This window comes from Erinaceus europaeus, chromosome 3, assembly GCF_950295315.1.
Source record: "Erinaceus europaeus chromosome 3, mEriEur2.1, whole genome shotgun sequence".
NCBI lineage: Eukaryota > Metazoa > Chordata > Mammalia > Eulipotyphla > Erinaceidae > Erinaceus > Erinaceus europaeus.
In genome coordinates this window covers 13290022-13317816 of record NC_080164.1, presented here as the reverse complement: position 1 = coordinate 13317816, position 27795 = coordinate 13290022, and the positions used below count along the sequence as shown (strand labels likewise).

General features: G+C 47.7%; 1 long non-coding RNA gene across 1 annotated transcript in view; it reads left to right on the top strand.

Moving 5' to 3' along the window:
- The first annotated feature begins 913 nt into the window (after positions 1-913).
- Positions 914-27795, top strand: part of LOC132537634 (uncharacterized) — a 35218-nt gene continuing 8336 nt past the window's right edge. Inside the window, exon 1 of the long non-coding RNA XR_009549096.1 lies at positions 914-1162. This is a non-coding gene — a long non-coding RNA (uncharacterized LOC132537634). The remainder of the gene's footprint in view (positions 1163-27795) is intronic.

Here is a 27795-nt window from a genome sequence, read left to right as displayed (position 1 = left end):
AAATGGTAACGGGATGAGAAATCTACAACAGACATGGATGAAAGAATAGCTTCCTGAGCCAGAGCTAAAGGAGAGCCCTGAGCCTCCTGGCTGCAGGAGAAGCAGGCCTATGCCTGGAACCCCTTTGCACAGCAAAGGGGTGGGTGGTCTTTCTGGTAGCCCCTGCTTGGCATGACTCAGCAGTGCTCCTAAGGAGATGGAAGGGGCCAGGTGGTGGTGCCCCTGGTTAAGCGTACACATTACAGTGCACGAGGACCCAGGTTCAAGCCTCTGGCCCTCCTGCAGGAGGAAAGCTTCACAAGTGGTGAAGCAGCTCTACAGGTGTCTCTCTGTCTCTCTCCTCTATCCCCCTTTCCTCTCACTTTCTCTCTGTATATATATCTAATCACAAAATAAGTACAAATATTAGAGGGGGATGGGAAGATGCTCTCCCAGCGGCTTTTCTCATCTTTCCCCCTTAACAGATTCCCATTGCCTGTGGCAGAAACAAACAGATGCAGCTCAGAAACTGACGGAGGGTGACATGCTGGTTGGAGTCCAGGTTTTCTAGGAAGTGGAAGATATAATGAGGTGGAAGTGAAATGGGAACCTCCCTTCCTGAGACTCCCTTCACCCCAGCAGCCTGGAGAGCACCCCTGGAGGTAGAGGTGGCACCTCCTGGGCCCTCAGCTCTCCCTCCCAGTGAAGGATGCAGCCCCTACCCCCAAGCAGTGACTGGCCACCAGAAACCTTCCCAGGGACTCTGTGCCCAGTGTCAGAGTGATTCTCTCCTCCCACTGACCCAGCGAAATCCTTGGGGGCCCGGGGGTGGGGACTAGGAAGCTGCCTTCCCTCTTATGAAGTGGGCTGAGAAATGTCACACACCAAGCAGAGACTCTGCACAGCAACCTGTCGGGGCGGGAGCAAAGAACGACTTAGCTTGGAAATGAGCAAGTTCTCTGTTCTGTAGCTGCCACCTCTGAAACCCACGTCTGCTGCCTGCAGGGTGGAGTCCTTCAAACCTGGGCGGTTCTGGCTCTGCATGAATACGGGAGCTGTTCTGGGAACAACGCGGGCGGGCGGGCTCCCTCTCCACCGCGTGAGCTCTCATTAAGGCTAATGCCAGATACGTGGGCAGCCTGGCTCCAGCAGAATTTAACTCAGAGCGTGGCAGAAGCATTATGTATGTATCTGTGTTGAGCTTCAGTCTGGGAAAATAATGCTAATTTAAGGGCTCCGAGCACTGGCTTGACATCCATCCTTAATGCCATGTGACTTTTGAAGCGGAAGGGACTCACCTCAATCCAGTCAGACTGCACAAAGGATGGAAACTCAGGATCCCCACTCACAGGGAGGGAGGAGACCGAGAGACTCCCAGAGCTCGAAATCTGCTCAGCACAGTCCTCCCTCTTTCTCCTAACTTCTCCTGTCACCTGAACCCTCCCACTGGTGTCATTAACTTCCTTGCCATCTCTATCCACTCCAACTCCCATCCTTGTCTTCTTCTTTCCTCTTTGAAATCTTCCCGACTACTCAAACTGGCAGTGATTATGCCATGATCATGAGCTCTGGGAAGCCCAAGGCTGGCGGGGCCAAAGGGCACACTTGCCAGCTCCCCTCCTTCCAGGGAAGGGATTCCTTAGGATGTATAGCCAGCTTCTGCTTGGATGCTTTCTTTTTTTAAAATTTATTTTTTATTTAAGAAAGGATAAATTAACAAAATCATAGGGTAGGAGGGGTAAAATTCCACACAATTCCCACCACCCAATCTCCATATCCCATCCCCTCCCCTGATAGCTTTCCCATTCTCTATCCCTCTGGGAGTATGGACCCAGGGTCATTGTGGGATGCAGAAGGTGGAAGGTCTGGCTTCTGTAATTGCTTCCCCGCTAGACATGGGTGTTGACTGGTCGATCCATACTCCCAGTCTGCCTCTCTCTTTCCCTAGTAGGGTGGGTCTCTGGGGAAGCTGAGCTATAGGACACATTGGTGGGGTCTTCAGTCCAGGGAAGCCTGGCCGGCATCCTGATGGTATCTGGAACCTGGTGACTGAAAAGAGAGTTAACATACGAAGCCAAACAAATTGTTGAGCAATCATGGACCCAAAGGATGGAATAGTGCAGAGGAAGTATTAGGGGGTACTCATTGCATACTCTAGTGTACTTCTGCTTTTGGGTAATATATTTTGCACTTGTTTACGGATACGTGTGAACATATGCTCTCTCTCACAGAACCTGGTGTATATCTAGGTTTTGGGACATTGCTAGAAAGTGATCCACCTGGGATGGAATTAGAGGATGCTATGAAAGGAAAGGTCTCACCCAAGTAATGAAGCTGAAGGGTTGCTTTCTGTGATGGGAAGCTCACTGCCTCTTGTCTGAGCTCAGGCACCAAGATGGAACTCAAGAGTTTTGAAGTCATTGCGGCCAATAGGAATTGGTTGTGCTGCTTGTGTTTGCTCCCTCTCTGTGTGGAAGTGGTCTCATTTCTAACATACTGTTGTTACTCTGCTGGCTAGGTCTGCTGGCTTGCCCTTGGGTTCTCACCAAGGTCGCAATCTTCTAAGAACTAACATTTCTAAAAAGATGGACCAAAGAATGAAGTTCAGGGCCATGCAGATCATGGCACCTCTGCGCAACCTCTCAGGCCCAGATTTTTCGTTCTTGTTGTTGATTGGTTGATAGAGAAGAGCGAGATCAGCACTGCTCTACTACACCCAAAACTTCTCCACTACCATTGACCATGTGTTTTCTTGTGGTGCCAGGGCTTGAACCTACAGGGGTCTCACACATGGTAAGGCATGTTCTCTACTGGATGAGCTACCTCACAATGCCTGGAAAATTGTGACCTCTTTTATTTCCTTTTTTTTTTTTTTCCCTCCAGGGTTATTGCTGGGCTCTGTGGCTACACCATGAATTGACTGCTCCCAGCTGCCATTTTTCCCTTTCTATTTTTATTTGACAGAACAGAGAGAAATTGAGAGAGGAGGGAGAGATCGAGAGGAAGAGAGAAAGATAAACAAGTGCAGACCTGATTCACCACTCCTGAAGCAGACCCCCTGTAGATGGGGAGGGAGGGACCTAAACCCAGCTTAGTAATATGTGCACTTAATTTGGGTGTGCCACCACCCGAGCTCCCCCTTTCCATTTTAGTGGGAGGTTAATGGTTTAAAATACAGTTATTGGCATATGGATATAATTTCTCATCTCACCAACATACACCGTCCACACAACACTCACACCCAAGTTAGATCCATCATCATGGACCAGGGCCTGAAAACTCACTCCTGCCACCCCTCTCCCTCCCCTCCTTCCCCGGGGTCCTTCCCTTTGCTGCAATATACCAAACCAGTCCAAGTTTTACTTTGTGTTTCTTCCTTTCTGTCCTTGTTTCTAAAATTATGTCCATGAGGGGAGACATATTCCTCCTTCTATTTCTGGCTTATCTCACTTTCAATTGACAGAATTCCTTTGAGCTCCATCCAAGATGGCGTGAAGATGGTGGATTTATCATTCTTAAAAGCTGAGTAGTATTCAATTGTATACACATTCCACAACTTTCTCAGACACTCATCTATTATTGGACATCTGGGTTGCTTCCAGGTTTTGGCTATTACAAATTGTGCTGCTATGAACATATGTGTACACAAATCTTTTTGGATGGATATGTTGGGTTCCTTGGGATATATCCCCAGGAGAGTAATGCAGGGTCATAGGATAGGTCCACTTCTCGCCTTCTGAGAATTCCCCAGACCGCTCTGCACAGGAGTTGGACCAACTGACAGTCCCACCAGCAGTGCAGGAGGGTTCCTTTGTCCCCACAACCTTTCTAGCATTTGTTGCAGTTACCTTTTCTGATGTGTGACATTTTTACAAGAGTGAAGTGGTATCTCATTGTAGTCTTAATGTGCATTTCTATGACAATCAGTGACTTGGAGCATTTTTAAAGCAAATTAACGTTTGCTGATGAACATTAACTAACTAACATCTCACATCTATGTGGACATTTATGCAGAGATTCTTATCCCCCAAGGGCAGGTATTTGGAACATCAGTGTGCTAAGGCCGCCCTACAAAGTGCTATAGATGGGGCTGTCAGGCAGCTCTGGGCCTCCTGAGTGCTGTGCAGGAGCAGTGCGTCCAGGTGTTTCCCCTTGGCTTCTTGACATCTTCTCTGCTGCGTCTCATCCATCTCAGTGTCCAAGACCCATCCCCGCCACACCTTTTTTTTTACAAGTGCAGCAGGCATTGGTCGTACCCTGCTGACCTTCTCTGTGAATACGTAGTCTCTAAAGAAGGTCCCATTCTAGGTTATAGGTCTGGTTAGACATTTCACGTACCTGTGTGTGTGTCTGTGTGTGTGTGTGTGTGTGTGTTATCTCAGGATGCAGAGTCAGTTATCAGTTATCAGTGGGGACTCTAGTGACCTTGGCCTGCGTATAAATTCTGTCCACAGCTTAGCACCCGACTTAGGCTGAGTCTTTGGGCCTGCGTGTCCCTCACTGAGCCAGGGCTGGGCTGACCCAATGACCTCCAAGTCCTCTCTAAACCTGGCATATTTTGGTGGAAGTGGCCTTTTTGTTTTGACAATGAAGTTGACAAAAAGATTCAAAGGGGAAGATTCTGTGGGACTCAGATAAGTGGGGAGACAGGGGTGTCTGGATGAAGAGTCTTATGCTGCCGTGCTGCCCCCAAATCATGCCATGTGGGTGCAAAGAAATATGGTTCTGCTTTCCACTGTTCTGAAAGAATTACTTCCCCTTAGCACTCCATTTACAGTCCTGTGGCTTGGGGGAATGGCCCTATATTAGCTCCAGTGCTGAATTTTGAAGGCTTTAAAAGCTCCATAAAGCAGTGATTTGAGGTGAGGTAGCTGAGGAATTCAGTGACTTCAAGAACACATTTGTAGTGTTGCGTAAAAAATAAATCAACGGTTACCTTTTATGGGAATAAACATTTTCGACTGGGAGAGTGGTGTGATTTACCCCTCCACTCTAATTCTTAGAACAGTCTTGCAAAAATGATACCCAACAGAGTCCTTTGCACATTTCTGCCTCTTGACATGCTGTGGAAGTCTCTGTAGGATAAATCGTTTCTTTTTTTTTTTTTTTTTGTTAAGTGATAGAGTTTAAAAGTTGATCCATTTCAGCAGCAAGTTGAAGCCATCAACATATAATTGCATTAATGTTAATTCTCATTTCAATGAGAAAGGCACTTTGTAATCACTTGTTATTTAACCCAGACTGCAACCTTTCCAGGAAAGAAGAGAACAAGTTGACAGATTCTGTGTGCGCTTTTAAGATGAAGCCTCATGAGCTCCCTTCCTGCAGGCAGGCACAGCGCCCCCCCCCCCCACACACACACAGCAGCCCGCTGAGTACACGTGGCACGTGGAGACTTTTCCAAAAATGGAGGGGGAGATAGGTGCTTTTAGCTGGATGTGACAATCCAGAGCAAAACGTTACAGAGTTGTTGATGTTTGCCACACGTAGCTAGGAGATCCTGACTCAAAACAGATGTACAGAATGAGACGTCGGCTCTCACTCTGATGCACTTAACTGATGTAGTGCTGTGCTTGCCAAAGTGTTCCATTGGAGAATGTCCTTGTCTGCCTCTTGGGGTTTGGATAGGGTGTCTTCTCATGGAAAGAAATAGCTCTCCAGGACTTTTGCAGTGACTGAGGAAGGAATGTGGGTGGAGGCCCAATGCCTCCTAGCCAGTGCTCCCTTGGGCAGAAAGCTGATGTCTGGTCACATCTTGCAATAGGAATGACATGGCCAGCTGCCATCTTCCCTCCCAACCCCCCACCCCACCCCCAAGTGCAGGAGTGGCCAGCTGTGGACATGTGGACACAGCAGGGAGTTTACAGAGAACAGTATGTTGCTCCATCCAGAATCTCACAGCTCAGCCTGGCTCTTGGAAGGGTGGCAGACATGGTGGGCTACCTCTGGGCTTTTCATTCATTCCTCCATGAGGAAGGGGCCAGTGTTCTGCCAGGAGGAGCCCCAGGCACTCAGGTGGAGCCAGACCCGCAGGGACCCAGGGCTCTGCTGACAGAGCACCTGGTGATCCCAGGTTAAGCTCTTGCTAGTCCAGAACGAGCTGCGGTAGACTCACTGCAGCTGTAAGAGTAACTGAAGCATCACAGAAACTTCTGAAAAATATTTGGATCAAGGAAACTTGATTTCATATGTACAAAGTGTGAAATCCTTCAGCAGATGGAGTATTAACAGCATGGCTTAAGAACCTTTAAAAAACAAGGACAGGGAGTCGGAAAGTAGTGCAGCGGATTAAGTGCACCTGGTGCAAAGTGCAAGGACCGGTGTAAGGATCCTGGTTACAGTCCCTGGCTCCCCACCTGCAGGGGAGTCGTTTCACAAGCGGTGAAGCAGGTCTGCAGGTGTCTTTCTCTCCCTGTCTCTGTCTTCCCCTCCTCTCTCCATTTCTCTCTGTCCTATCTAACAATGATGACGACATCAGTAACAATAACAATGATAACTACAACAACAATGAAAAACAACAAGGGTAACAAAAGGGAAAGCAAGCAAACAAACAAACAAGGACAGGCTTTCCTCAATTTTGTGTGTCTGTAGCCAGGAGACTTTCATCCCAGGTCACTTTCCCAGTGCCTGCCAAGAGCTTACACTTTCACTGTACGGAAGCCTGTGACAAAGTGAGTGACCACTGAGTGGCAAAGGTGATGCTGTTCGGTTTGCAGCAGAGCTGGGCTGGAACACGACTGTGCTGTATCAGGAACCACTGTGAACAGGATCTCTGCAGCCGCTCCCCGAATTTGGGTTGAGATAGCTATCAGTTCTATAGAGGTCAGCACTGATTAATCTCCCTACTGTTCAATCTCCAGTATCTTTCTCCCAAGTTTCTACTTCGATATCCTTTTCATCTGCCCACAGAGTTCCCCATTCATCAGTCTTTTGTGGCCCCAAGTTTTCCACTGAACAAATGTCTGTTTCTCGCTACAAACAAACCATCTGTCTTTGGCCATCGAGAGCTAGTCTCCTCACCATCACCACCTCTATTATTTGGGTGTCCAGAGTCCCCAGATAGGTGGGGCCCAGGTGCCATGCAGGGTTTACAAGAGTCAGGGGTTCTGTCATCCTCCAGGAAACAGCAAGGTTTCTACCCAAGAACCAGCCTCTTGAAGGACTAGTCGTCTGCTCCTGGCTGTCCCCCAGGAAGATGGACTATGATGTTATCGACAACATCCCATCAGAGGTCAATGAGAATGGGCCAGCATGGCTGCTCTCCATCACGCTGAGTCCAATTTGACCATCCAGCAGGCCTTCCCCACTGGGCCAGGATGGGCCCGGACCTTGGGCAGTGCAGCCAGCTACCTGCTGCACTTCCTGCTCTTGAGAACTCAGCCTCTGGAAAAAGACACACTACCTGCAAGGAGAGCTTCCCTTTCTCAGCACAGGGAGGAACATCTGCTACACTTGCTTCCCAGCAAGAGCTCTGCACCTATTCTGGTGAATAATTAAACGAATGAAGGGCCAACAGGCTGCTAGGCAGGAGTGTCCAGGAGGATCAGTGCATCAAGATCCAGGGAGATCGGTGGAGTTTCTGCCAGTGGCTTGATCAGACAGAGCAATTCAGGATGGCCTTGCTGACAGGAGAGTGGCCCCGAGACTGGGAGGCACAGTGCAGAACAGAAGCAGAGGTGATTGTACATGAAGCATTCTTCTTCTTTTACTCTTTCCAGTCCATTTTTGTTTTAGCCCTCCAACACCCCCCACTCTTTGATTTCCTCTTTGAGTTTTGATTATATATATATATATATAGCATTTTAAGGCCCTTCACCCTGCCAGGATGTGCTCCCCAGTCCTCTAAGCTCCAGATGCAGCCAGAATAACTTTGCGTTGAAGCTCATTAATAATGTGCATGGTCAATCACATCCTCATAGGGGGCTGAGCGGGGGCTCTGCTACTGTCAGGGAGCTTTCAGAAATGGCAGCTCACAAACAGGATGACCCATCCTGTCCACCCTCGCCACTGCCAGAAAGGTTTGATCTGACCACGCAGGTGTCCGGGGGCTGGTGGATGGCTTCTGGGTGAAATCTGTGCAGCAGTCAGAGGCCTCAGGGCCAGAACCTTGGTCTTCTTGGTCTCCTTGGTCTCCTTGGTCTGTCTCCTTGGGTCTGTCTCCTTGGTCTCCTTGGTCTGTCTGTCGGGTCTCCTTGGTCTCCTTGGTACCTAGCCTGGCATCTTTGTCACAAATTTATGGATATTCTCATTTTGGGAGATGGGGACTTCCAACAGCAGGTCACTTAACTAGTGTATGCCCATTAGTTATAATTACACAGGCTGCTGCAAGGATTGAAAATACATTTAGCACTGAAAGGACCATGTGGATCTGTAGAGCTGGAACTGCCGGCCCCAGACAAGTCAACTGGGCTTTCCAGGAGACTCAGGAGGATCTCCGGGCAGGGGGTGATCCCTCTGCAGTATGAGCCCCTCAGCCTCAAAGGACAGTGCTTCCTGCATGGAGGGAGGGTGGGGTGGGTGAGGAAACTCCAGGCTCCTTCCGAGGACCCTCCAAGCCTTGGGACCACAGGGGCAGCTTCTGACCCACCTCACTCTGAATGCATATGCAGCATCCAGCATCGGCTTGCTGTCAGGAGGTAAAACCTTTGGGCGGTCTTCCCGAGACGATCACCACAGGTGAAGCAAATCCTACCTGTGTGCAAGTCAAAGCCGCAGCCACAGGCCTCAGCCTGGCTACTGCATGTTTCTTACTTTTTTTTAAATTTCTTTTTTGGGGAATTAATGTTTTACATTTGACAGTATATATAATAGATTGTACATGCATAACATCCCCTAGTTTTCCATATAACAATACAACCCCCACTAGGTTTTCTGTCATCCTTTTTGGACCTGTACTCTCCTCACCCATCTCAGAGTCTTTTACTTTGGTGCAAAACACCAATTCCAGTTCAGGTTCTACTTGTGTTTTTTCTTCTCACCTTGTTTTTCAACTTCTGCCTGAGAGTGAGATCATCCCATATTCATCCTTCTGTTTCTGACTTATTTCACTTAACAGGATTTTTTTCTTTTGTCATTGTTGTAGTTATTATTATTGATGTCATCATTGTTAGGACAGAAAGAAATGGAGAGAGGAGAGGAATACAGAGAGAGGGAGAGAAAGAGAGACACCTGCAGACCTGCTTCACTGCCTGTGAAGCGACTCCCTTACAGGTGAGGAACAGGGGACTCAAACTGGGATCCTTATGCCAGTCCTTGAACTTCCTGCCATGTGCAATAACCCGCTGTGCCACTGCCCGACTCCCCAACATGATTTTTTCAAGGTCCATCCAAGATCAGCTGAAAACTATGAAGTCACCATTTTTAATAGCTGAGTAGTATTCCATTGTGTATATATACCACAACTTGCTCAGCCACTCATCTGTTGTTGGACACGTGGGTTGTTTCCAGGTTTTGGCTACTACAAATTGTGCTGCCAAGAATGTATGTGTACACAGATCTTTTTGGATGGATATGTTGGGTTCCTTAGGATATATCCCCAGTAGAAGAACTGTAATGATCATAGGGTAGGTCCATTTTTAGCTGAGAGTCCTCCATACTGTTCTCCACAGAGGTTGAACCAACTGACATTCCCACCAGCAGTGTAGGAGGGTTCCTTTGACCCCACAACCTCTCCAGCATTTGCTGCTGCTGTCTTTTCTGATGTATGACATTCTCACAGGAGTGAAGTGGTATCTCATTGTTGTCTTTATTTGCATTTCTCTGACAATCAGAGACTTGGATCATTTTTTTTATGTGTTTCTCAGCATTTTGGATCTCTTCCTATCCAAAAGGTGAATATTCTGTCCATGTTCTCTCCCCATTTGTGGATGGGGTTATTTGTTTTCTTGTTGTTGAGTTTGGAAAGCTCTTTATATATTCTGGTTATTAGCCTCTTGTCTGATGTATGGCATGCAAAGATCTCCCATTCTATGAGGGGGGTCTCTTGGTTTGGGTGATGGTTTCTTTTGCAGTGCAGATGCTTTTTTTGCATTACATTATGCCTTTTAATGTTTTTACTTTATTTATTTATTTTTATTTAATTTTTTATTTATAAAAAGGAAATAATGACTAAACCATAGGATAAGAGTGGTACAACATCACACAGTTCCTACCACCAGAACTATGTATCCCTTCCCCTCCCCTGGTAGCTTTCCTATTCTTTACCCTTCCAGAAGTATGGACCCAAGGTCATTGTGGGGTGCAGAAGGTGGAAGCTCTGGCTTCTGTAATTGCTTCCCTGCTGAACATGGGCATTGACTGGTCAATCTATATTCCCAGCCTGTTTTTCTCTTTCCCTAGTGGGGAAGGGCTCTGGGGAAGCTGTGCTCCAGGACACATTGGTAGGGTTGTCTTCCCAGGGAATTCTGGTTGGCATCATGCTAGCATCTGGAACCTGGTGGTTGAAAAGAGAGTTAACATACAAAGCCAAAAATTTGTTGGCCAATCATGGGCCTAAAGGCTGGAATAGTGCAGATGAATAGTTGGGGGAGTCCTCCATTTTGTAGATAGCTAGTAGGCATATTTTAGTTATATTCCAAAGGGCCTGTGGCTATATTAGTGGGGTTTTTTTTGTTTGTTTGTTTGTTTTTGTTTTGCCTGAGCTTGAAATCTGATATGCAGGCAGATTCTAATTGTTGTCTGGAGAGGTGGTGTCATGGCTGGCAGAAGGACCAGATAGCTGAATCTGGGAAGAGAATAGCTCCCAAATATGGGAAAGGTGCATAAATATTATTGATTTAAACCCCATTGATTTGATATGATCTGGGGCCCATATTTAGCTTAGCAGCCTATGTGACCTTTGTATCCCTCTAGATCTGAGCTCACATTCTGTGGTCATAAGTAGGAATGTTCCAAGCTTCCCAAGTATCAGGATCTATCTTATTCAGATGAAGCATAGAGTATGTTGTTCAACCTCCCTTGAGAGGTTGGGACATTTTCTCCCATTGTTGATCCAAGTTGAGGGCAAGGCCCTATGGGGGCCCACAATGGGTTCTATTGTGTTGTTCTTACTAGGAATGACCAGTAACAATGGAGAGAGGGATTTATTCAAGGTCTAGGCCCAACGTATCTGTTTGGGAATCTCAGGACACCCTGAATAGGGCGCCGTGCAGAAGCTTTTTAAATCTGATGTAGTCCCATCGGTTTATACTTGCCCTAGTCTTCTTTGTAATTGGATTTGTTTCATTGAAGATATCTTTTAAAATTTATGCTGAAAGGAGTTCTTCTAATATTTTCCTCTAAGTATCTGATAGTTTCTGGTCTAACATGCAAGTCCTTGATCCACCTTGAAGTTACTTTTGTATTTGGTGAAATATATTCATTTTCATTCTTCTGCAGGTTTCAACCCATTTTTTCCAACACTATTTGTTGAAGAGACTCTACTTTCCCCATTTAATAGTCTGGGCACCTATGTCAACGATTAGATGTCCATAGGTGCATGGGCTTACTTCTGGGCTCTCAATTCTATTCCCCTGGTCAGTGTGTCTATTCATTTTCCAGTACCAAGCATTTTTGATGAGAATGGACCTATAATACAATTTGAGATCTGGTAATGTGATGTCTTCTGTTCTGTTCTTTCTTCTCAAGATAGTTTTGGCAATTCTAGGTGTTTTCTGGTTCCAGGTAAACATTTGTAGCATTTGTTCTATTCTCATAAAAATGTGGTTGGGAAATTTGTTTGGCTTTGTATGTTAACTCTATTTTCAGCCACCAGGTTCCAGATGCTAGCATGATGCCAACCAGAATTCTCTGGACAGACAACCCCACCAATGTGCCCTGGAGCTCCGCTTCCCCAGAGCCCTTCCCCACTAGGGAAAGAGAGAGATAGGCTGGGAGTATGGATCGACCTGTCAACACCCAAGTTCAGCGGGGAAGCAACTACAAAAGCCAGACCTTCAACCTTCTGCATCCCACAATGACCGTGGGTCCATACTCCCAGAGGGTTAAAGAATAGGAAAGGTATCAGGGAAGACCATGGGATATGGAGGTCTGGTGGTGAGAATTGTGCAAAGTTGTACCCCTCTTATCCTATGGTTTGTCAATGTTTTCTTTTTACAAATAAAACATTTTTTAAAAAGAAAAAAAATGTGGTTGGGATCTTGATGGGGACAGCATTAAATTTGTATATGGCTCTGGGTAGTATATTCATTTTGATGATGTTAATTCTTCCAGCCCATGAACATGGAATGTCTTTCCACTTCTTTGTGTCTTTTTCTATTTCCTTGAGTAGTGACTCATACTTATCAGTATACAAGTCTTTTACTTCTTTGGTTAGGTTTATTCCTAGATATTTCATTGTTTTTGCTGCTATAGTAAAAGGAATTGATTTCTGGTTTTCATCTTCTTCTAACTTAGTGCTTGCATAGAGGAATGACACTGAATTTTGTATGTTAATTTTGTAGCCTAACACCTTACTGAATTGCCTGATGATTACCAAAAGCTTCTTTCTGGATTCCTTAGCTTTTTCTGTGTATACTGTCATGTCATCTGCAAATAGAGGGAGAGTTTGACTTCTTCTCTTCCAATCTGTATCCCTTTAATTCCTTGCTCCTGCCTGATTGCTACGGCAAGAACTTCCAACACTATGTTGAATAGTAATGGTGATAGTGGGCAGCCCTGTCTTGTACCTGATCTGAGGGGAAATGCTTCCAGTTTTTCACCATTGAGTATGATGTTGGCTGTAGGTTTGCTATATAATTTTTCATATATTCCCTTTTTTTGTAGTGTTTTGATCATGAAGAGATGTTGTATTTTGTCAAAGGCTTTCTCTGCATCTATTGATATGACCATGTGGTGTTTGGTCTGCTTTTGTTGATGTGGTGGATCACATTGATTGATTTACGTATATTAAACCCACCTTGCATGCCTGGGATAAACCCCACTTGGTAATGATGAACAACCTTTTGAATATACTGCTATATCCAATTGGCTAGAATTTTGTTCAATATTTTCACATCTATGTTCATTAGAGATAATGGTCTGTAGTTTTCTTTTTTGGTTGTGTCCCTTGTCTGCTTTTGGTAACAGAGTGATGTTGGCTTCATAGAAGCTAGAAGGGCATATTCCAGTGTCTTCACTCTTTTGGAAGACTTTTAGAAGTAGAGGTATTAGTTCTTCTTTGAAGGTATTATAGAATTCATTTGTAAAACCATATGGTCCATGGCTTTTATTCTTGGAAGGTTTTTGATAACTGTTTCTATTTCATTAGCTGTGATGGATCTGTTCATGTTATCTAGTACCTCTTTACTTAATTTGGAAGTTTATAGGTATCTAGGAAATCTTCTATTTCTTCCAGGTTCTCTAGCTTGTGGCATTTAGTTGTCTTAGAAGCCTCACATGATATGTTGAACTTCTGCAGTGTCTGTTGTGATATCTCCTCTTTCATTTATGATCTGATTTATTTGGGTCTTCTCCCTTTTTTGTTTTGTGAGTCTGGCTAAAGGTTTTCCAATTTTGTTCACTCTTGAAGAACCAACATTACTTTTGCATGGTTTTCTTATTTTCAATGTTATTTATTTCTGCCCTAACTTTAGCTATTTCTGTCCTTCTAGTTGCTTTAGGGTCCCTTTGTTCTTCTGTGGTTGAAGCTGAGGCTGAGGCTGAGGTGAGGGAATGATAGCTTGGGGCTGGCTTAGCTGGAGAGAAGTATGACCTCATCTTTGTCACTGTAGTACCTGGGCATTCTTGTTTGCAGAGAAAGAGCAGTTCCTGGTCTGTCTCTCCTGTAAGCTGGTGAACTTGCTCTGTCTTTGTGTCAGAACCCGGGGTGGGATGTGGACTCTCCTTGAAGATCACTTTCGGATGGCAGGATGCAAAGTCAGTCCTGACCACTTCTCTAGGCAGAATAGACAGCTGTGAGGTGAACCCCCGCATTCTGGAACCCACTGTGTCTGGTCACACCCCACTGGCAGGTTTCTTTGCCCACTAGAACTTGTCCTTGCTCACTTGCTCTGTGTTATCTGTCCCCAGAGTTGGTCTGGGTGTTTCTGCAGAAGAGGTGGTAACTTGGACCCTGCTTACCCACTCCCCAGAGGAGAGCTCAGCTTGGGCCTGAGATGGAATGATTGTGAACATCCCGACTCCTGGCTGTAACTAAATCTCTTAGGAGGGACTGGCTGGGCCTTAGCTCATAGGTGGCCACCGGCACCTTTTCCTGTTCTGAGTGTGAGCGACATGCTGTTCTGGACTCAGCTCTGAGCACTTGCCTGAGAAAGTGCTTTTTTGTATCTAATAAACTGCATTGATTTATTGCCCTTATCGATCTGCTGCAGCACTCTGCATTATCAGAGGTGATAGCCTTCTTAGGAAAACACAGAAGGCCTCTTCATTAGCGTCCATTTTTTCTGAGAGACTCTGGAGGGGGCGATCCCAGGATGCACAGCGCTCTCTTGGGTGATATATTGAGCTCCATCAGGGTGAACAATGGCTTTCGTATAAATCAGGTGGAAGGAAGGAAGCGGGGCCATTTGCCAGCGGCTGGCCGGGAGCTTTTGTGATGAAGTGCGAGGGACTTCCCTTTCTCTGGATGATGACAACTTCTCTCTTAATTTCGCACAGGGGAGTAGCAGTCAGCTGAAGTGGCTCTTTAGGGAGAAGCCTATCTTCACAGCAGCCAGATCAGTCTGCACCATCTCCTCACACCCCACTTAAGGCTCACTGGGTGACAACAGGTAGATTTCTTGCCACTTTGGTGTCTGTGTCACTTTGGGCACTGACCTCATGGTGACTCTCTCTCTCTCTCTGGTTCTGGGATAGGCTCTGAGATTTCCTGCAGACTCTGGGCCCTGAGTTTCAGGAAGGCTGCTGGACAAGCTTGAGAGATGCCATGAATAGGAGGGGACATTGATTCCAGACATTTCCAACCCTGGTCCTGCCCTAGTCTTTCCCCTTTCCATGAGAGAAGCCTCATTAAGTCTGATGCCTGTCTTCTTACAGAGGGTCTATGTGATTCATCTTTGGGGTGACACCCACAACCAAACCTCCCCTGCATGTCCCCTGACCACTCACGGCTCTTTCTCGCCTGTCAGGGAGCAGTTTCTGTGACTCGCCTTCTTAGCAGAGGAGAGCAGGCTATCCTCCAGGGACCCGGGGTGGGCATTAGAGTGTGTGGGGGGGAGTGGGCAGGGAGAGTTCTGAGTCTGAATCCAGTCCCAGGCTGTGTGACCTTGGGCAGGTCACTTGGTTGCTCGGAATTTTAGCTCCCTAGAACAATGCCAACCTCAAAAGATTATTGCCAGGACTGAATGAGTCAATGTTTGCCAAGTGCTTAGCAGTGTCTGACACATAATACCTGCCCAAACAGTGCCAGCCTCCACTATTAGCAAAGTCCCTCTCCATGCACACCAGACATGCGGCCCTCAGAACCTTGTCCACCCATGTGTCCCATTCTCCAAAAGTCCTGGAGGCAGTGCCCCTGCCCTCAAAGTGCTGAGTGTCCAGTGGATGAGACTATGGATTAAGAAAACTGTTAAAAATCCAGCACCAGCCTTTCTCGTGGGCAGAACAGTGTGTGTCGGGAGGGCATCGTTGGTTGTAGTAGCAGGGATCCCATTTAGTGCCAGCCTTCCCTGGGCTGGGTGGATCCTCTGGAGGATTCAGGAACAAAGGTGTTGCTGGATGCTTTTTACTTACAGATCAACAGTCACTCGTGAAACATCACCTCCTCTGCCCCTGCCTTTGCCCATCTTACCAAGGAAAGGCCTTTTAGTCCCATGATGCTCTGTGGCCATTTGAGAACTGTGTGTCACCAGCATATTATCTCTTGGTAATGATTGATAACTTTTAATTTAAGTTTATTTATTTATTAATAGGAAATTGAGTGGTATGGGAAAAATGGGGAGAGAAAGCAGAAAGAGAGAGAGAGAGAGAGAGAGAGAGAGACCTGCAGTAGTACTTCACCACTCATGAAACTTCATCACTGCAGCTGGAGACTGGGGCCTTGAACCTGAGCCCTCGTGTTTGGTGACACATGCACTCTGCCAGGTGCACCATCACCAGGGCCCCTCTTGGCAATGATTTATAATCCTTGCCTGCTGTTTTCATTTGTTCTCTCTGCTGGGATGTGCGCCCCCTCTAGGCAGGGCTTAGTGCTGTCTGTTTACATCTACTGCAATGTGTAGGCCACTTCCTGTGCTCGATGACTGACTGCATTTCCTGTCCCTCTCAGTGCTCACAAACCAGAGGCCCCAGCCATCCTGACTTCCAGGACTAGAGTTTGTGCTGGGCACCACATGTGTCTGGCAAGGCCCCAGCTAGCTCCCTCCCCCCATCTGGCAGTGGGTTCTCCAAGGCTGCCTGCACTTCTTATTGGGTAATGAGAGCCGCCTTTATCTCCTGAGGAAATGATGCCCAGTGATAGCAACGCTGAATCGATTAAAAGCAGGACCTGTAACTCTCCTGCTTGGAGAGGCCCCTCTGCAGAGTGAATCACTCAGTCCTCCCTAAATGGGGTCCCTGTGCCTGCTGGAAGCCCCGTGTCAGTTCTGAAGGAGCTCTCGTGGCCAGGCCAGAATAGCTCTCATTTCCACAGATTAGCCTGGACAGGAGCCACTGAATGTGTTTATCCACAATGAGGTCACCTTCTTCAGCCTGCCTCTCTTCTGTGTTTGTTTCAAGCTCAGTTCAAACACACTTTCTCTGTTTTCATTGTTATTGTCGCAGAGAAGTTTACCATCATTGTTCTTCCCTGGCAGAGAAATCAGTCACCCAGTGGGTGTTTGTATTCTCCCCAGGTCTCCCAGTTCAGACATGAGACAGGGAAGGAGTGGTTCAGGAGGTGTGTGATCAAAGGCAGGCGGCATGGGTGCAGTGGACATTTGGAGCCCAGAAAGGCTTGGGAAGAATCCACCTAGGTAGTAGGTCTGAAGCTTGGTCTTAGGGAAAGGAGGGAGAAAGGAAGAAAGGATTTTCAGTGTCACAGAGGCATGAGTAGGAGCTTGTGAGTGGAAGGGGAAAGCCTCTACTTGGCACAGAATGAGCTGGAAGTGAACCTCTATGACCTGAAGTTGATATAGCCAGAGGCACAGAGGGGCAGGTTGGCTAAGTGGGTTGGATGGAGAATGGACACAGGCTGCTGAGAATGTGTTATGCAGGCTACTTTGGTCAGGAGATAGCTCAGCTGGGGGAGGGAACACTAGCATACTCAACGATCCAGATTCAAGCCCTAGGCCACTGTGTGGTAACATCACACATCTGGGAGTTTCACTAGCAGAGGAGTGGTGCTGCGGCTTCTCCTCTCTCTACCTTTTTCTCTTTCTCAGTTTTTCACCCTTTATCTGGGGGAAAAAAAAGTCCATAGGAGGCATAGTCACAAAGCCCTGGTGACAAAAATTAAACTAACCTTAGAAAGCCATTGTTGGACTTGTTGCAGAGGTCTTTTACAGATGGGGTTAATTAAGGTTTAAACCAGGTGACTTTGAGTCACACAGATGCCCTCCATAAGTTGCGTGGGCCTCAGTCCATCCTTGACGGCCCTCAGAGCATAGAGCAAAACTGCCCAGATCAGGAGCCTGTGGCACACGAACCTGCTGGGTTCCAGTCGGCAGCCCCACTAGATCTAGGCTTAAGAGCACAGCACCAGTTCTCCCTCATCTCTCCAAGCTGCCTTCTGCTCCCAGGCGTGCCTGCCTGCCTCCTCTCTCCCCAACAGACACGCTCACCTCATTCAGACATACATGCTCATTTCACACAGTTACACACACTCACTTCACACAGTTACACACTCACCTCACCCAGACACACATGCTCACCTCACACAGTCACACACTCACCTCACAGTTACACACAGTCAACTCACACAGTCACACACTCACCTCACACAGTTACACACACTCATCTCACACAGTTACACATAGTCACCTCACACAGTTACACACTCATCTCACTCAGACACACATACTCACTTCACACAGTCACATACTCACCTCATAGTTACACGTAGTCACCTCACACAGTTACACACACTCATCCCCGCACAGTTACACACTCACCTCACTCAGACACACATGCACTTCAGACAGTCACACAATCACCTCACAGTTACACACAGTCACCTCACACAGTTACATACAGTCACTTCACACAGTTACACACTCACCTCACTCAGACACACTCACATCACTCAGACACACATGCTCACGTCACACAGTCACACTCACTTCATTCAGACACACATTATCACCTCACAGGGTCACAGTCACTTCACTCAGACACACATGCTCACCTCATGGGGTCACACTCACCTCACTCAGACACACATGCTCACCTCACAGGGTGACACTCACCTTACTCAGACACACATACTCACCTCACACGGTCACACTTACTTCACTCAGACACACATGCTCACCTCACACAGTCACACACTCACCTCACTCACTGTGTCTGAGTGAGGTGAGTGTGTCTGTTGGGGAGAGAGGAGGCAGGCATGCCTGGGAGCAGAAGGCAGCCTGGAGAGATGAGGGAGAGCTGGTGCTGTGTTCTTAAGCCTAGATTTAACCTTCTTCAAGTGACCCAGCTTCTAAAAGTCAGTGTATCTCCCTCTCTCTGTCTCTCTCGCTCTCTCTCTCTTGCTCATCTATCCTGTTAGTTGTGTCTCTGAATAACTCTGCTACTTCTCTGAAAGTATCTGTTGGGGAGTTGGGAGTGAGTGCAGACCTGAGGGCAGTTACTGAGTCAGGCTCCCTCCACAGGGTGTCTCTTCCAGGCCCCCAGCCCCAATGCAGACCAGTGACTTCTTGAATACAGTGGGTTTAATTGATAGCAAGTCCCTCCACTGGAGGATATTGTGCCTGCTTTATGTCACAGGGCAGAAAGGTGATCCTCACACTCCCCCCCAAATGAGTTTGGCTTTTTCTGAGCTCCTGAAGGTCACAGTGCAGGTGGGTTTCACAAAAACGAGTCTGGGCTGTCAGATGTGTAGAGAAATATCTTTAGTAAGAGCAGGCCATGGGTGGGACCCCCGCTGGAGTGTGGATGGACAGAAGTCCTCTCCATGAGGACACTTCTTAAGAATCTCTGTGAAAGCTTATGACTCCATCTGTCTCCATTCCCTTCCTTGGCTTCTGTGGAGCTGAGCCTTTTAAAAATTCCCCAGCAAGAGACCCTGGACACAAGAAGATGTAATGAACAGATTTTCAATTTGGCCCCAACTTGTTTTCCTTTTTTTTTTTTTTTTCTTTTTTGGCAGTAGTTGTAATCAGTGTCAAAACTCAAGACTGGAGATGACTGGTAGGTCTTCTCAGAAAACACAAGCTCTTGACTGGTGCACACAGAATGCAGCTACTCCTGGGGGCAGGGCTCCAGGGCTCACTCAGAACACATATCTCACCCAGACACATACCTTCAACTCACACATACACACATACACACACTGCTCTTACCCCTGCTTCTGGAAGAGGAGGAGAATGGGAGGAGGAGAATGACCATCCCAGCGATGCCAGGAGCTTCTAGAGAAGGATTTTTCCTCCTCAGAGTAGCTGCCTGGTAATTCCCAAGGGTGTCCTCAAGGGGGCAGCTCCTCCAGGGGCCATCAAAGGGGCCCTGTCATCTCTCCCAAGCAGGACCTCAGGACCTCAGGTAAAGCCTGGGAACTCTGCATCCCTGTGAACTGAAACCTTGTCCTTCAGGTGGGAGCTGCAAAACTACAAAGCAGGGCCTGGGGAGGGAGGCACTCTGGTGGGAGGAAGAGGCCGGAGGGCTGTGCAAGGGCTCCACGTGTTGATGTCTTGGGTGGTGATGGTGGTACAGAGAGAGGGCTGACATTGAAGAGAGTGAGGAAGGGCCTCAGGTCCTGCTGCTCGAGCTCATTTTCCCTGGTTCCAGGTTGCTTTCCTGGGTCTGGAGAGGCCAATGGCCTCCTAGGTTGCCGCTTGGAGCAGGAGGCAACCCAGTCACCTACCGTGGTCCCCAGATGCCAAGTCTCACACCCCCACTGCATAAGCCTCCCAGTCTCTGGCCGCTGCTGCCCTGAGCCTGCTGTAGACTTGGCCAATGGAAGTCGCAGACCCTGGGGACGGTCACCAGAGCTCAGGGTCCCCACTACTGATGTTGGTGCCTCCAGCCAGAGTGCAGCAGTGCACGGGGGAGTGGGGCATGGGACTCCAAGCTTGCTAATGGCCCCGGTGGAATCCAGATGTGTATCCCTGAAGCACATGCTGGGAAGACCTGGACAGGCTTCCAGGCAGGCTCTGGGGACGACTGGGGTGCGAGAGGCTCTAATGCGTCACAGAGCGTGGCTGCTGGTTGAGGCCTAAGGGTTCTTGGGCTGGAAAGCGCCAAGCACCAAGGGGGTGGAGGGAACCAGGCTTGTGGAGAGCAGAGCCAGGTGTGGAGGGCACGTGAGGCGATGAACGAGTGGCTGGAGAGAGAGCTCAGTGCCAGAGCACAGGACTTGCATATCTGACGTCCCAGAGGGCCTAGGTTCAGTCTCTGTTACCACCCTATGCCAGAGCTAAGCAGTTCTTCAGTGTTCAATCACCCCCCCACCACCTCCCGTCCTTGTAAAAGTAAATGAATTTTTAAAAAAATATCTTTTAACCTGGACAAATAAATGGAAGGGAGACACAGGCTGGGAAGGGACCCCCATTTAGGACACAACAGAATCAGAATCCTTCTGCTCCCAGCCCCCTTCCCACTCTTTGGGGTCTTAAGGGACTCGGCTCTCAGAGGCCACCAATGGGCCAGGTGGGGCGGCTGAGTTGCAAGCCAGCCTGTGTTTGTGCCTGAGACAGCCTTGCTGTGCTGCAGTGGGCTGCCCCACCCTCTCTGTGCAGACTGAGGTGGGTTTACTCCTGGCGTTTAATTATAGGGCACATAACGTGAGAGGAGCTGCTCGGAAGCACATGTCACTTTGTTTGGGGATAATAGACACGGAGGCTGGAAACTGTCTATTAGATCATCCTGTCCTGTCTCTGCCAGAATTTGCAGGCTGAGTGTTGGATCCTGGAGCTTTCTCCAGCCCGCAGCTCAGGCTGTGGGGGTCTGGGGGTGGGCGTGGGGGTGGCTTTTGCAAAGCCTCCCAGGGCCACCCTGTGTTTCATTGTGGAACTCCATTCTGGTTTTCCTTCTCCTTCCCTCTGCATGCTTCTCTGTCTAGAGTTCTGCCTCTGCTGGTCTTCCCAGCAAGCTTGGATGCCTCCTGCCCTTAATTCTTGAGTCCCGGCTCTGGGGTGCAGTCCTGTCTGTTCTCTGTCCTTAGAATCCAGATGACCATATGCCCATCGGCCTCCTGGCTGTAGTCATGAGAGGTCTTGGTGACTTGGCCATGCAAAGTTGGAACTCATGTGGTAAGCACTGTGTAAAAATCTGGTCTAGGGTCTGGAAGACAATGGTGGGCTCCTGGAAGGCTTCCTGGAAGAGATAGCATTTGAGCGGCATGGCAGTTCATGAGAAAGAGAAAAGGAATAGAGACAACAAAGTGGGAACCCATAGCTGCCCCCTCATTCCTCCCAGCAATCTGACTGTTATAATCTCTCAACTTGGAGCCGGGCGGCAGCGCAGCGGGTTAAGCGCAGGTGGCTCAAAGCTCAAGGACCAGCATAAGGATCCCGGTTTGAGCCCCCGGCTCCCCACCTGCAGGGGAGTCGCTTCACAGGCGGTGAAGCAGGTCTGCAGGTGTTTATCTTTCTCTCCCCCTCTCTGTCTTCCCCTCCTCTCTCCATTTCTCTGTCCTATCCAACAACGACGACATCATTAACCACAATAGTAACTGCAACAATTAAAACTCTGAATCTTACCTTGCCCAGTTATCCCTTCTTTCTCTTCTCCCTCCACCCCTGGCCCATAGATGTGCTCCTGGCAGGCAGGCCCAGAAGGCAGTGACCAGACTAGTAGGGCCACAGCTGCCACCTCTGCAAAGTTAGTGGTGGGGACTCATCTCCTCAAACCCTCCCGGCTCTTGCCTATTGCAGGAGTTTCTCAATCAGTGAGTCACAGGGGTGGAATTTCCATTTCTTTCTCTTTTTTTCTTTTTTCAATAGTTTTATTTGTTTAATACTGGATATAGACTGAACGAAATTGAGAGGGGAGGAGAGGAGATAGAGTGGGAGAGAGACAGAGAGACACTTGCAGACTGGCTCTACCACTTGTAAAGTTTTCTCCCTGCAAAAACTTAAGCCAGGGGTTAAACCCAGGTCCTTTCACATTGTGATGTGTGAATTTAACCAGGTGCACCACTGCCTGGCCCCTCTGTCTGTTTCTTCATCCTGATGGCAACCCCCATCTTTGGCCTGTTCTGGTCTGCATTCCCAGTAGATTCCCTTTCCCAGAGGCCTGGACCCGTACCCCCTTGTCCCTACTCATCTTTATCAACACACCTACAAGTCCACGTGTTGGGGCAGGGAAGCACTGCTCTCTTGATCTGCGTAACAGCCATGATGACCAAAGTAAATAGAGCATCATGAATGGTGGGGCGACCCCCTGCCCTCTCTCCCACAATGAAACAGAACCCACCTGCCCATATCCGCTCACACACTGACTAGGACACACTTCTGCCCATGCTCCCTTCCCTCCAGCTGCAGAGCCCAGAAAGCCAGGTCTAAACTCTTCACTCACCAAGACTTACTTACTATTCATCTCTGCAGGTAAGCCATCACTCCAGCTCCTCTGTGTTATCCTTGGCCTTGAGAATCTGGGCTTTAGAGTACTTGGCAATGAACTGTTGTCAGTGCATGCACCATGGGGCATGCTCTTCATCCTCTCGCTCCAGTTTCCTCCTAGGCAGGGCTTAACACTTAACAGTTGCTAAGGCTGACGGTCTTATTTTAGGTGTTTGTTAGTGATTTAACATAGTTTCTTCCATGATTATCAGATTGCAGGAGTTTCATGATGCCTCAGACTTGGTGCATGTAATTCACCTCACCACACATCAAACTGTACTCGCCACCACTACCCCTCCTGTGACCAACAAGAGGCAGTCTGGTTACCATTTTATTTTATTTTTTAAGTTTATTTGCTTTGGTATTCTGTATTCCACATGTGAGAGAAACCATCTGGTAGTTGTCATTCACCTCCTACTTCACTCAGTATAACCACCTCCAGTTTCATCCATTTTGTTCCAGATGTTACAATACCATCCTGTTTGGTTGCCAAGTAGTGTCCCTGTGTGTGTGTGTGTGTGTGTGTGTGTGTGTGCAGCTTCTTTGTCACACACCGTCCGTCACTGTCACGTTTAGATTGCTCCCACACTGCGGCTCTTATGAGTAGATGTGAATGTAGCTACAGACATAGGGGCCCAGACGTAGTACCACTGAGTCTGTGCTCCATGCCACTAGGGCATGTGCCTAGCAGTAGCATTGCTGGGTCACAGGACACTCCCATGTTGTTTACTCAAGTCCTCTCTGAACCGTCTTCTATAGGGGCCACACCAGTTCACATTCCTGCCAGCAGTGTGAACATGGCTCAGTTCTTGCCACTTCCTCACCAGTAGCTGCCACTTCCTGTTTGGCTCAAGTAAGCCATTTTCACAAGTGTGAGCATGTTGTTTTTATTTTATTTGTGTGTGTGTGTGTGTGTGTGTGTGTGTGAGAGAGAGAGAGAGAGAGAGAGAGAGAGAGAGAGAGAGACCAGAGCATCACTCAGCTCTGGCATATGTCATATGTGATGCTTGGGACTGAACCCAGGGCCTCTGTGTCCTCAGGCATGCAAGTCCCGTGTTCTAATGCTAAACTATGTCCTATGGCCCTGAGATTTATGCTCCCATTTATTTATTTGTGTTTTGGTCAGACCTTGCATATCTCTTTCCATTGCTCCCTGACTTTGAGTGCATTCAGAGAGAGGAGACACATCTATGGGTGGGGGGAAAGACACCACAGCACTGAAGCTTCCCCAGTGCCACAGCACTGCCCATTCGGTACCTGGGCTGCATGCAGAGCAAGGCACTCACCCTACCTGCTGAGCTATCTCCCTAGTTCCATATATATATATATGTACTTTAAATGTTTTTCCTCATTTTATTTGATAGTACAGAGAGAAATTGAAAGAGGAGTGGAGATAGAGACGGAGAAAGAAAGAGAGACACCTGCAGACCAGCTTCTCTGCTTGTGAAATGACCTCCCTGCAGGTGGGGAGCTGGGCTCAAATCGGGATCCTTGCTCATGGTAATATATGTGTGCCTGACCAGGTCTATCACCACCTGGCCCTCAGGTTTTCTATTTTTTTAAAATATTTAAATATTTATTTATTCCCTTTTGTTGCCCTTGTTGTTTTATTGTTGTAGTTATTATTGTTGTCATAATTGTTGGATAGGACAGAGAGAAATGGAGAGAGGAGGGGAGGCAGAGATGGGGAGAGAAAGGTAGACACCTGTAGACCTGCTTCACCACCTGTGAAGTGACTCCCCTGCAAGTGGGGACCCAGAGGCTTGAACCGGGATCCATAAGCTGGTTCTTGACCTTTGCACCACCTGCGCTTAACCTGCTACGCTACCACCCGACTTCCAGGTTTTCTATTTTTAAGCTGAATGGAACAGTGGCCAGACTCCTGACTGCTGGGACATGCAGCCCACTGTCCGTATGTCACATTGACTCTGCAACGCCAGGTGTGCATTTCCAGAGCCCTCTTCCATGGGGCAGGGGTGGAAGAAGGAGCTGTGTACTTCCAAAGTTAGGTGTCTGGAGTTTTCTCTTTTGTGGGCCAGAGTGAGCCCTTGAGCTTACCCAGAAGTTCTAAGCATTTATCACCGAGTATTGATGGCGGTGCATTCTGCTTCTGCTCTTTATGCCCGGAGATGAAGGGAGACATACAAGCTCCTGTTACAAAGAGTATTTCCCAGGTTTATCAGCCTAGCCCCTTGGCTCTAGCCCAGAATGATTTCTTAGTTCTCAGCTTTTATTCCTCTGATCAAAGTGCCCGAGGCAGTGAGCTCCAGGAGGCAATGTCTCCTGCTCCTGCTTCTGGAAGGTTTCAAGAGCCCGTTGCCCCCAGTTCTCAGGTCAGTCTGATGTGGCCTGGTGGCAGAAGGGACTCCATGAGCCTCTGGGCTCCTCTTGGGCTGAGATATTGGGAGCAGCTTCTGTGCCTCCTCCAGAGGAGGTCAAAGCCCCCTCCCCTCTCCCTGTCCTCCCTCTCACAGCCTGTGCACTCAGTCTCTCCACTGTCTCCATTGGATTCAGTGCAGAAAATCCATGAGCAGGATTTCTCTCTTCAAAGAGTCAAATAACTTTTTCCCCTGCCCTCCTCCCTCTTCTACCCTCCCTTCCCTCCAAAACTGCAGGAGGAAAAAACAAGTTTAGAGTGAAAAGGGGAGAGAAAAGTTGTAATAAGAAAGTTCTTTCAACTTGGGGAAGTAGAGCAGTTGAAACCCAGAAAAAAAAAAAAAGTGAGCTCAGCAATATGGTTCTCTCCTACAAATTAATTAACCCAGAGCGCTTGTTTAATTAGTGTGAGGGGTAGGGAATTGAGGAGCTAACAATATCTCTCACCCAGTTTAGAATTATGTTCACAAAAGACTTTCCCTCTTCCTTTCCTGGGAGGGATGAGAGTTGCCGCTGGTCTGGAATTGGCAGTCGCCTCCTGGCTGGAGACTAATTTGAAGACAGGATCAACCTCCCTGCTATTCATCACGGGATGAATAGTGGTCCTTTCCTTGGCCGGGTGGCACATAGATTCTGGGGACGTCCAGGGCCCTGGTGTCCTGCTCCTCACTCTCTCTCTTCCACCTTTCCTAGCCTTGCTCTGTATAAATATTTTAAATTTTGAATTTTCCTGCTTTTGACAGGTGTACAGGTATTTATCACTGTCTGAGGCTCTCAGGCCTGCAAAGTGCTTAGAGTGCCACAAACAGAGACCCCGAGGACAGTATCACAGGGACCTTTGAGGTGAGAGTAAGTTTCTGGGTCTCTTGATGGTGGTGAGGGATCTAGTCCATCTTTCTTTCTTTCCATAGACCCCTTTTTGTTAGTGATGCTGATACTTTTCCTTCCTTCCAGTTCATACGTTAAAGACCTCCTGAATGCCTAGTGTAGTGGCAGCTGCATGGAGGGCCTTTGGGAGGATATTGATGCCTGAGGGTGCAGCTGGGGCCTTCATGAAAGGTATGAGTGGCCTTATGAGGGGTTTCAGGGTATCTCTCTCTCTCTGGTTAATTTCGGGGTCTCTCTCTAGTGGGGTGGTCTCCAGGGGAAAGGTAACGGGCTGGTTCTTTCTCTCTCACGACAGGGGTGACACGAAGTAAAAGACTCTTAGCGTGCCTAGAATCCTAGAATCCGTTTATTAGCGAAGTGGACATGAGTTAAATAGAAAAGCAATGAAGGGAATTATTGTTGAAATATGTCAGAAATTACAGATTTCTTAACGGTTGGCATGCCCCTAAGGTAGGGGGCTGGTATGACAGGAATTGATGAGATACAAGACAGTTATTCTCCATGACACAAGCAACTTAATTATCCAAAGGTATTTGAGAGAAGCATAGGGGTTAAACCCGTAGGGTGAGGCAGAGAGAAGATGGATATCAAAGAGCCATATAGTTTGGAATTTCTCTTGTCTGGGGTCTGAGGTGTGTGATGAAGTGTGTGATAAGGTGTGTTCTTCTGTGATCAGAAGGTGACTTTGAATAAGTGAATCTGTGGCCATGTGGCCTGCAGTTAATGGAGGGAAGTACTGGGGTTTCTGTGGGCCTGAGAGTCAAGAAGGAAAGAAGCAAGTCTGAGCTTCCCCCCTTATGCTCACCTCAGTTGAGAGAGACTTACCAAGAGGTTATCTTCTCAAATCTCCATCCAAGGACTGGGGTGATTCTCCCTAAGCTCTATCAGGCTTACAAGTGGTGCCAGCAGAGGGGCCTGGTAGAGCTGACTCCATTTACCCCCTCACCCCCACTGTGTGAACAGGCAACAAGAAAACAAATTTCTGCAAGAGAACTTTTGTCAGAAACGGAGTTGGCTAGCATCTTGCTCCTGGACTTTGCAGCCTCCAGAAGTGTGAAAAATAAACATCTGCTGTTTAAGTCCCAGGCCATAGTAATATTACAGCAGTCCAAACATACTAAGACAGAATCTGTTCTCTGAATAACACTTTGAGATGTGCAGGATGAAATACAGAGGCCTGGGAGTCAGTGGTAGCACACAAGTTAAGTGCAGGTTCAAGGCTCCCCACTTGCAGGGGAGTCCCTTCACAGGTCAGGCAGTGAAGCAGGTCTGCAGGTGTCTATCTTTCTGTCCCCCTCTCTGTCTTTCCCTCCTCTTTCCATTTCTCTCTGTTCTATCTAACAACAATGACATCAGTAACAACAACAAGGGCAATGAAAGGGAAAATAAATAAATATTTAAAAAAAATACAGAGGCCTACAAGAGCACCAACAGCATTGTCATGTAGTTATCAACACGGAAATAACACAGATATGTGAGAGAGTCATCGTGTGCTGCTTCTCTTAACTCATTGATAAAAAGCTTCACTTTTAGGTCTAGTAACTGTCCTTCATCTGAAATAAGCAAAATTTTAAGAAATCTGAAGTGATCATAATCTGCTAAAATATCTGGTTTCTACCGTGAGTAAATCCCTTAGGGGCAAAACTACTGTGGCTCATTACCTGTGTTTGTGATGGTGGGTCATGCTGTACAGCTCAGGCAGAGGTGACAGAATAAAGGAACGTTTCCCACCTAAGTTCACTGATCTCTGAATTCTCTCCAGGAATTTTTGGATAAATCCCCGATAAGGATTAAATGGTTTTCTTATGCATGGATCAGAACCAGTTGGCGGTAACTACAGGACTCTACTGAATTCTTCTATAAGTTCTTCCATTTGGGGTCTCTGCTACCCTGAGGCAATGGATAGATTTCTTGTAAC